This window comes from Xylocopa sonorina, unplaced genomic scaffold (genome assembly GCF_050948175.1).
Source record: "Xylocopa sonorina isolate GNS202 unplaced genomic scaffold, iyXylSono1_principal scaffold0049, whole genome shotgun sequence".
NCBI classification, from domain to species: Eukaryota; Metazoa; Arthropoda; class Insecta; order Hymenoptera; family Apidae; genus Xylocopa; species Xylocopa sonorina.
In genome coordinates, this window is record NW_027490120.1 from 28,767 (window position 1) to 38,757 (window position 9,991).

A 9,991-nucleotide genomic window follows, 5' to 3' on the forward strand; every position below is an offset into this window, starting at 1 on the left:
ATTTACATTCATTTGAAGTGTATACCAGGTATACATGACACTTCGCAATGAATATTGTATCTTATCATGAAACATAGAAATGAGATGCGATATCGCGATATAAAAAGCATCAGAACTTTATTGCTACGATACGTAGACATGTGCAAACGCTATTTAATAGCAAGAAAGTGTCGCACTTACATTCTTTTGAAGTGAATACGAGGCACACGTAACACTTCGCAATGAATATTATATCTTATCGTGAATCATAGAAATGAGATGCGACATCTCGTTTTAAGAAGCATTTGAACTCTATTGCTTCGATACGTAGACATCTGCCAACGCTATTTCCTAGCAAGGAAGTGTCGCATTTACATTCTTTTGAAGTGAAGACGAGATATACATAACACTGCACAATAAATATTATATCTTATCATGAAACATAGAAATGAGATGCAATATCGCGATTTTAGGAGCATTAGAAACCTATTGTTTCGATACGTAGACGTCTGGAAACGCTATTTCCTAGCAAGGAAGTGTCGCATTTACATTGTTTTGAAGTGAATACGAGGTATACATGGCACTTCGCAATGAATATTGTATCTTATCATGAAGCATAGAAATGTCATGCGATATCGCGATTTAAGAAGCAGTAGATCTCTATTGCTTCGATACGTGGACATCGGCCAACGCTATTTCCAAAGCAAGGAAGTGACGCATTTACATTCATTTGAAGTGTAGACGAGATATACATAACACTGCACAATGAATATTATAACTTATCATGAGACATAGAAATGAGATGCGATATCGCGATTTATGAAACATTAGAAATTTACTGCTACGATACCTAGTCATCGGCAAACGCTATTTCCTAGCAAGGAAGTGTCGCATTTACATTCTTTTGAATGGAATGCGTGGTATACATGACATTTCGCAATGAATATTATATCTTATCATGAAACATAGAAATGAGATTCGATATCGCGTTTTAAGAAGCATTGGAAGTCTATTGCTACGATACGTAGACATCTGCAAACGTTTTTTCCTAGCAAGGAAGTGTCGCATTTACATTCATTTGAAGTGAGTACGAGGTATACATGACACTTCACAATGAATATTATACCTGATCACGAAACATAGAAATGAGGTGCGATATCGCGATTTAAGAAGCGTTAGAACACTATTGCTTTGATACGTATACATCTGCAAACGCTATTTCCTAGCAAGGAAGTGTCGCATACACATTCGTTTGAAGTAAATACGAGGTATACATGACACTTCGCAATGAATATTATATCTTATCATGAAACATAGAAATGTAGTGCGATATCGCGCTTTAAGAAACATTAGAACACTAGTGCCTCGATACGTAGACATCTGCAAACGCTAGTTCCTAGCAGGGAAGAGTCGCATTTACATTCATTTGGTGTGTAGACGAGATATACATAGCACTGCACAAGGAATATTATATCTTATCATGAAACGTAGAGGTGAGTTACTATATCGCGATTTAAGAAGCATTAGAACTCTGTTGCTTCGATACGTAGACATCTGCCATCGCTACATCCTAGCAAGGAAGTGTCGCATTTACAATCATTTGAAGTGAATGCGAGGTATACATAACACTCCACAATGAATATTATATATTATCATGAAACATAGAAATGCGATGCGAAATGGCGATATAAGAAGCATTAGAACTCTATTGGTTCGATACGTAGACATCTGCCAACGCTATTTCCTAGGAAGGAAGTGTCGCATTTACATTCGTTTGAAGTGTATGCGAGGTATACAAGACACTTCGCAATGAATATTATATCTTATCATGAAACATAGAAATGCGATGCGATATGACGATTTAAGGAGCATTAGAACTCTACTGCTTCGATACGTAGACATCTGCAAACGCTATTTCCAAGCCAGGAAGTGTCGCATTTACATTCTTCTGAAGTGAATACGAAGTATACATGACACTCCGCAATGAATATTATATCTTATCATAAAATCATAGAAATGAGATGCGATATCTCGTTTTAAGAAGCATTAGAACTCTATTGCTACGATACGTAGATATCTGCAAACGCTATTTCCAAGCAAGGAAGTGTCGCATTTACATTCTTAGGAAGTGTAGACGAGGTATACATAACACTCCACAATGAATACTATATCTTATCATGAAGCATAGAAATGAGGAGCGTTTTCGCGTTGTAAGAAGCATTAGAACTCTATTGCTACGATACGTAGACATCTGCAAACCCTATTTCCTAGCAAGGAAGTGTCGTATTTTCATACTTTTGATGTGAATACGGTGTATACATAACACTCCACAATGAATATTATATCTTATCATGAAGCATATAAATGTGGAGCGATTTCGCATTTTAAGATACATTAGAACTCTATTGCTACGATACGTAGATATCTGGAAACGCTATTTTATAGCAAGGAAGTGTCGCATTTACATTCTTTTGAAGTGAATACGTGGTATACATAACACTCCACAGTGAATATTATACCTTATCACGAAACATAGAAATGAGATGCGATATCGCGATTTAAGAAGCATTAGAACTTTATTGCTACGATACATAGACATCTGTAATCGCTATTTCCTAGCAAGGAAGTGTCGCATTCACATTCCTTTGAAGTGAATACGAGGTATACATGACATTTCGCAATGAATATTATATCTTATGATGAAACATAGAAATGAGATGCGACATCTCATTTTAAGAAGCAGTAGAACTCTATTGCTTCGGTACGTAGACATCTGGAAACGCTATTTCCTAGGAAGGAAGTGTGGCATTTACATTCATTTGACGTGTATGCGTGGCATAAGTGACACTTCGCTATGAATATTACATCTTATCATGAAACATAGAAATGAGATTCGATATCGCGTTTCAAGAAGGGTTAGAAATCTATATCTACGAATCTTACACATCTGCAAACGCTATTTCCTAGATCGGAAGTGTCGCATTTACATTCGTTTGTAGTGTATGCGAGCTATAAGTGACTCTCCGCAATGAATATTATATCTTATCATGACTCATAGAGATGAGATGCGGTATCCCGTTTTAAGAAGCATTAGAACTCTATTGCTTCGATGCGTATACATCTGGAAACGTAATTTCCTAGCAGGGAAGTATCGCATTTACATTCATTTGAAGTGTGTGCGAGGTATACATGAGACTTCGCAATTAATATTATACCTTATCATGAAACATAGAAATGAGATGCGATGTCGCGTTTTAAGAAGCTCTGGAACTCTATTGCTTCGATACGTAGACACCTGGAAACGCTATTTCCTAGCAAGGAAGTGACGCATTATCATTCTTTTGAAGTGAGTACGAGGAATATATAACACTGCACTATGAATATTATATCTTATCATGAAACATAGAAATGAGAAGCGATATCGCGATTTAAGCAGCGTTAGAACTCTATTGCTTCGATACCTAGACATCTGCAAACCCTATTTCCTAGAATGGGAAGTGCCACATTTACATTCATTTGAAGTGTAGACGAGGTATACATAACACTCCACAATGAATACTATATCTTATCATGAAGCATAGAAATGAGGAGCGTTTTCGCGTTTTAAGAAGCATTAGAACTCTAGTACTACGACACGTAGACATCTGTAAACGCTATTTCCTAGCAAGGAAGTGTCGCCTTTACATTCTTTTGAAGTGAATACGTGGTATACATAATACTTCGCAATTAACATTATATGTTATCATGAAACATAGAAATGAGATGCGATATCTCGTTTTAAGAAGCATTAGAACTCTATTGCTGCGGTACGTAGACATCTGGAAACGATATTTCCTAGAAAGGAAGTGTCGCATTTACATTTATTTGAAGCGTAGACGAAGAATACACAACACTTCGCAATTAATATTATATCTTATCATGAAACATAGGCATGAGATGCGATATCGTGCTTTAAGAAGCACTAGAATCCTATTGCTACGATACCTGGACATCTGAAAACGCTATTTCCTAGCAAGGAAGTGTCGCATTTACATTCCTTTGAAGTGAATGCAAGGTATACATGACACTTCGCAATGAATATTATATCTTATCATGAACATAGAAATGAGATGCGATATCTCGTTTTAAGAAGCATTAGATCTCTATTGCTACGATGCGTAGACATCTGCAAACGCTGTTTAATATCAAGGAAGTGTCGCACTTACATTCCTTTGAAGTGAACACAAGGTATACATAACACTACACAATGGATGTTATATCTTATCATGAAACATAGAAATGAAATGCAATATCGCGATTTAAAAAGTATTAGAAATCTATTGCTACGATACGTAGACATCTGCAAACGCTATTTAATAGCAACGAAGCATCGCACTTACATTCTTTTGAAGTGAATACGAGGTATACATAACACTACACAATGAATATTATATCTTATCACGAAACATAGAAATGAGATGCGATATCTCGATTTAAGAAGCATTAGAACTCTATTGCTTCGATACGCAGACATCTGCAAACGCTAATTCCTTGCAAGGAAGTGTCGCGTTTACATTCTTTTGAAGTGAATACGAGGTATACATAGCACTCCACAATGAATATCATATCTTATCATGAAACACAGTCATGAGGTGCTATGTCGCGATTTAAGAAGGACTTGAATTCAATTGTTTCGATACGTAGGCATCTGCAAACGCTATTTCCTAGCATGGAAGTGTCGCATTTGCATTCTTTTGAAGTAAATACGAGGTATACATGTGTCATGTCCCGTGGTGCGATTGCGCTCGATTCGATGGCACGATTCGTATCCTTTCCCGTAATCCTACGCGAATTGCGACGCGGCCGGGTTCGTTGGCGGTCGGAACTCGATTTAACCAAAATTACACCTTAAAACTTACTTTTCGTCGTCCTCTTAATGCTGTTTCGCCTCTCGTTCCAGGTGTCTATGGCGCCGTGTATCCGAGCCCGGAATAGCAGCGGCGTACTGCTGGATCAGCGGAGGGTCGACGGGAATGAGTTTCCAGGCAGGCGAGCTACGGCTGGAGGAAACTGGTGCTGGTACCGGGCGATCGTGGATTCGATTTGGACGTACGGCTGCGAAGACCTCCTTCGCGGGAACGGAAACGGCCTTGCAGACGTATGGATGTCCGGATGTACAACTCGCGTATTCACGAATGAGTCGGCGCAGATATTCTTTCCTCCCCGCGCGTCGTGTACGCCTTTTCGGTGGCTCGAGATTCATCAAGGGCGCTTGCACTAGGACCGAATACGGCTCGGCCAAGCGATGGTGCGCTCTGGCTTACCGAGGTCGATCCTTGTTCAAGATACCCTGGATACGATAGAAATGCAGCAAGAGCAGTCGAGTGTTGGAGTGCTCAAGGACCGTCCAGCGTACAGAACTGTCGCAGATGAATCGTGTGAATTGAATAAGAATCGCAAGCGTACACGAGGAATAGAATTTAAGGAAGTTGTAATAGAATAAAGAGACTTCGATTTGGTAAAACAAGAGTATATTCTATAATATCACTATCCTACTACAATATACTATGTTTAAGTTAGCAACTATAGATATAACTTGAAATAGAAATAGAACTAAGTTACGATAAGGACTCCGCTAAAGGAGATGCGATACAGTCGGCTGCATGAGAGCTGACAGCTCGTAGCGGAGGAGCGTATTGCTCGATTCGGAGTTGAGATTAGAACTGTGTCCGAGATGGGACTCGAGGGAATTGATCTCTCGGTGGCGCGTCCGCGACCTCCTCGGGTCGCGTGGCGCGCGAGTCGCTGGGCCCTTCGAGTGGGGCGTACGGTCGTAGCGGGGCGGCCGCTCGGCCCTCGCGGTGGGGCGGCCGGTCGGAGTGGGGTGCGGCTAGCGTTCAGCGTGAGCCGCGATAGTCGAGTGCGCGCGGGCGCGCATCCCAGCTTATATTCTATATGTCTTAGAAATTATGACTGTACAAATATTCACTTATATCTAGGTGTGTGTTGGATTGTGTATGTGCATGATTTGTGTACAGTGCTTAATCTAGAATCGCGTGTATGAGAAATAAGCGTATGGTTGTATGATCGCAGGTGATTGGGATTCGTACGTGGAGAGGTATTCCTCGCCCTCGTTGCGTTGTCTCCTCGTCTTGGGGAGTCGAATCGTCGAGCGACCCGTGTACGGAGGATACGGATACCGATGCTGGCGGAAGAGCGGTGTCCCGGTTGTGGATGCTGCGGATGGTGGTTGGCGCCAGAGGATGGAAGGCGGTGCGCCTGACGTCACAGAAGCATTAAAATTCTACTGCTACGATATGTAGATATCTGCAAACGCTATTTCCCAGCAAGCAAGTGTCGTATTTACATTCATTTCAAGTGTATGCGAGGTATACGTGCCACTTCGCAATGAATATTATATCTTATCATAAAACATAGAAATGAGATGCGATATCGGGATTCGCGAAGCATTAGAACCCTATTCCTTCGATACGGGGATATCTGCAAACGCTATTTAATAGCAAGGAAGTGTCGCAGGTACATTCTCTTGAAGTGATTGCGGGATATACGTAACACTACACAATGAATAATATACCTTATCACGAAACATAGAAATAAGATGCGGTGTCCCGTTTTAAGAAGCATTAGAACTCTATTGTTTCGATACGTAGACATCTGCAAACGCTACTTCCTAGCAATGAAGTGTCGCATTTACATTCATTTGAAGTTTATGCGAGGTATAAGAGACACTTCGCAATAAATATTATATCTTATCATGAAACATAGACGCGAGACGCGATATCGCGCTTTATGAAGCATTAGATCTCTATTGCTTCGATACTGAGACATCTGCAAACGCAATTTCCCAGCAAGGAAGTGTCGCATTTACATTCCTTTGATGTGAATACGAGGTATACATAACACTCCACAATGAATATTATATCTTAATATGAAACATAGAAATGAGATGCGACATCGCAATTTAAAAAGCATTAGAACACTCTTGCTACGATACGTAGCCATCTGGACACGCTATTTCCTAGCAAGGAAGTGTCAGAAATACATTCTTCTCAAGTGAGTACGAGATATACATAACACTTCGCAATGAATATTATATCTAATCGTGAAACATCGAAATGAGATGCGATATCACGATATAAGAAGCATTAGAACTATATTGCTTTGATACGTAGACATCTGCAAACGCTATTCCCTAGCAATGAAGTGTAGCATTTACATTCTTTTGAAGTGAATACGAAGTATACATAACACTTCGCAATGAATATTATATCTTATCATAAAACATAGAAATGAGATGCGATATCGGGATTCGCGAAGCATTAGAACCCTATTCCTTCGATACGGGGACATCTGCAAACGCTATTTAATAGCAAGGAAGTGTCGCTGTTACATTATTTTGAAGTGATTGCGGGATATACGTAACACTACACAATGAATAATATACCTTATCACGAAACATAGAAATAAGATGCGGTGTCCCGTTTTAAGAAACATTAGAACACTGTTGCTTCGATACGTAGACATCTGCAAACGCCATTTCCTAGCAGGGAACTGTCGAATTTACATTCTTTTGACGTGAATACGAGGTATACGTGACACTCCGCAATGTATATTATACCTTATCGTAAAACATAGAAATGAGATGCGATACCTCGTTTTAAGGAGCATTAGAAATCTGTTGCATCGATACGTAGACATCTGCCATCGCTAAATCCTAGCAAGGAAGTGTCGCATTTACAATCATTTGAAGTGTATGCGAGGTATACATAACACTGCACAATGAATATTACATCTTATCATGATACATAGAAATGAGATGCGATATGGCGATTTAAGAAGCATTAGAAATCTATTGCTTCGATACGTAGACATCTGCCAACGCTATTTCCTAGCAATGAAGTGTCGCATTTAAATTCGTTTGAAGTGTATGCGAGGTATACAAGACACTTCGCAATGAATATTAAATCTTATCATGAAACATAGAAATGAGATGCAATATCGCGTTTTGAGAGGCATTAGAACTCTAATGCTACGGTACGTAGACATCTGCAAACGCTGTTTCCTAGCAAGGAAGTGTCGCATTTACATTGATTTGAAGTGTATGCGTGGTATACATGACACTTCGCGATGAATATTACATCTTATCATGATACATAGAAATGAGATGCGATATCGCGAATTAAGAAGCATTAGAACTCTATTGCTTCGATACGTAGAAATCTGCAGTCGCCATTGCCTAGCAAGGAAGTGTCGCATTAACATTCATTTGAAGTGTAAGCAAGGTATACATGACACTTCGCAATGAATATTATATCTTATCATGAAACATAGATATGAGATGCGATATCCCCATTTAAGAAGCATTAGAGCTCTATTGCTTCGATAAGTAGACATCCGGAAAAAGCTATTTCCTTGCAAGGAAGTGTCGCATTTATATGCTTTTGAATTGAATACGAGGAACAGATGGCACTACGCAATGGTTATTATATCTTATCATGAACATACAAAGGAGATGCGATATCGCTTTTGAAGAAGCAATAGAAATCAATTGCTACGGTGCGTACACATCTGCAAACGCTATTTCCTCGCAAAGAAGTGTCGCATTTACATTCTGTTGATGTGAATACGAGGTATACATGACACTTCGCAATGAATATTATATCTTAGTAAGAAAGGTAGATATGAAAAGCGATATCGCGTTTTAAGGAGCATTAGAAATCTATTGCTACGATACGTAGACATCTGCAAATGCTACTACCTAGCAAGGAAGTGTCGCATTTTCATGCTTTTGAAGTAAATACGAGGAATACATGATACTTCGCAATGATTATTATATCTTATCATGAAACATAAAAATGAGATGCGATATCGCGTTTTAAGAAGCATTAGAACCCTATTGCTACGATACGTAGACATCTGCAAACGCTATTTCCTAGCAAAGAAGTGTCGCATTTTGATTCTTTTGAAGTGAATACGAGGGATACATAGCACTCCCCAATCAATATTATATCTTATCATGTAACATACAAATGAGATGCGATATCGCGTTTTAGGAAGCATTAGTACCCTATTGCTACTATACGTAGATATCTGGAAACGCTATTTCCCAGAAAGGAAGAGTCGCATTTACATTCTTTTGATGTGAATACGAGGTATACATGACACTTCGCAATGAATATTATATCTTATCATGAAACATACAAATGAGATGCGATATCGCGTTATAGGAAGCATTACAGCTCTATTGCTACGATACGAACACATCTGCAAACGCTATTTCCTAGCGAGGAAGGGTCGCATTTACATTCTTTTGAAGTGAACACGATGTATAAGTGACACTTCGCAATGAATATTATATCACATCATGAAACATAGAAGTGAGATGCGATATCGCGTTTTAAGAAGCACTTGATCTCTATAGCTACGATACGATCTCTATAGCTACATTTACATTCATTTGAAGTGTAAGCGAGCTATAAGTGGCACTTCGCAATGAATATTAAATCTTATCATGAAACATAGAAATGAGAAGCGATATCTTGTTTTAAAAAGCTTTAGAACACTATTGCTGCGATACGTAGACAAATGTAAACGCTATTTCCTAGCATCGAAGTGTCCCATTTACATACTTTTGAAGTGAATACGATGTATACATGACACTTCGCAATGTGTATTATATCTTATCATGAAACATAGAAATGAGACGCGATATGGCAATTTAGGAAGATTTAGAAATCTGTTGCTTCGATACGTAGACATCTGCAAACGCTATTTCCTAGCAAGAAAGTGCCGTATTTACAATCATTTGAAGTGTATGAGACGTATACAAGAAACTTCGCAATGAATATTATATCTTATCATGAAACATAGAAATGAGATGCGATATCGCGTTTTGAGAAGCATTAGATCTCTAATGATGCGATACGTAGACATCTGCCATCGCTATTTCCTAGCAAGGAAGTGTCTCATTTACATCCATTTGAAGTGTATGCGAGGTATACAAGACACTTTG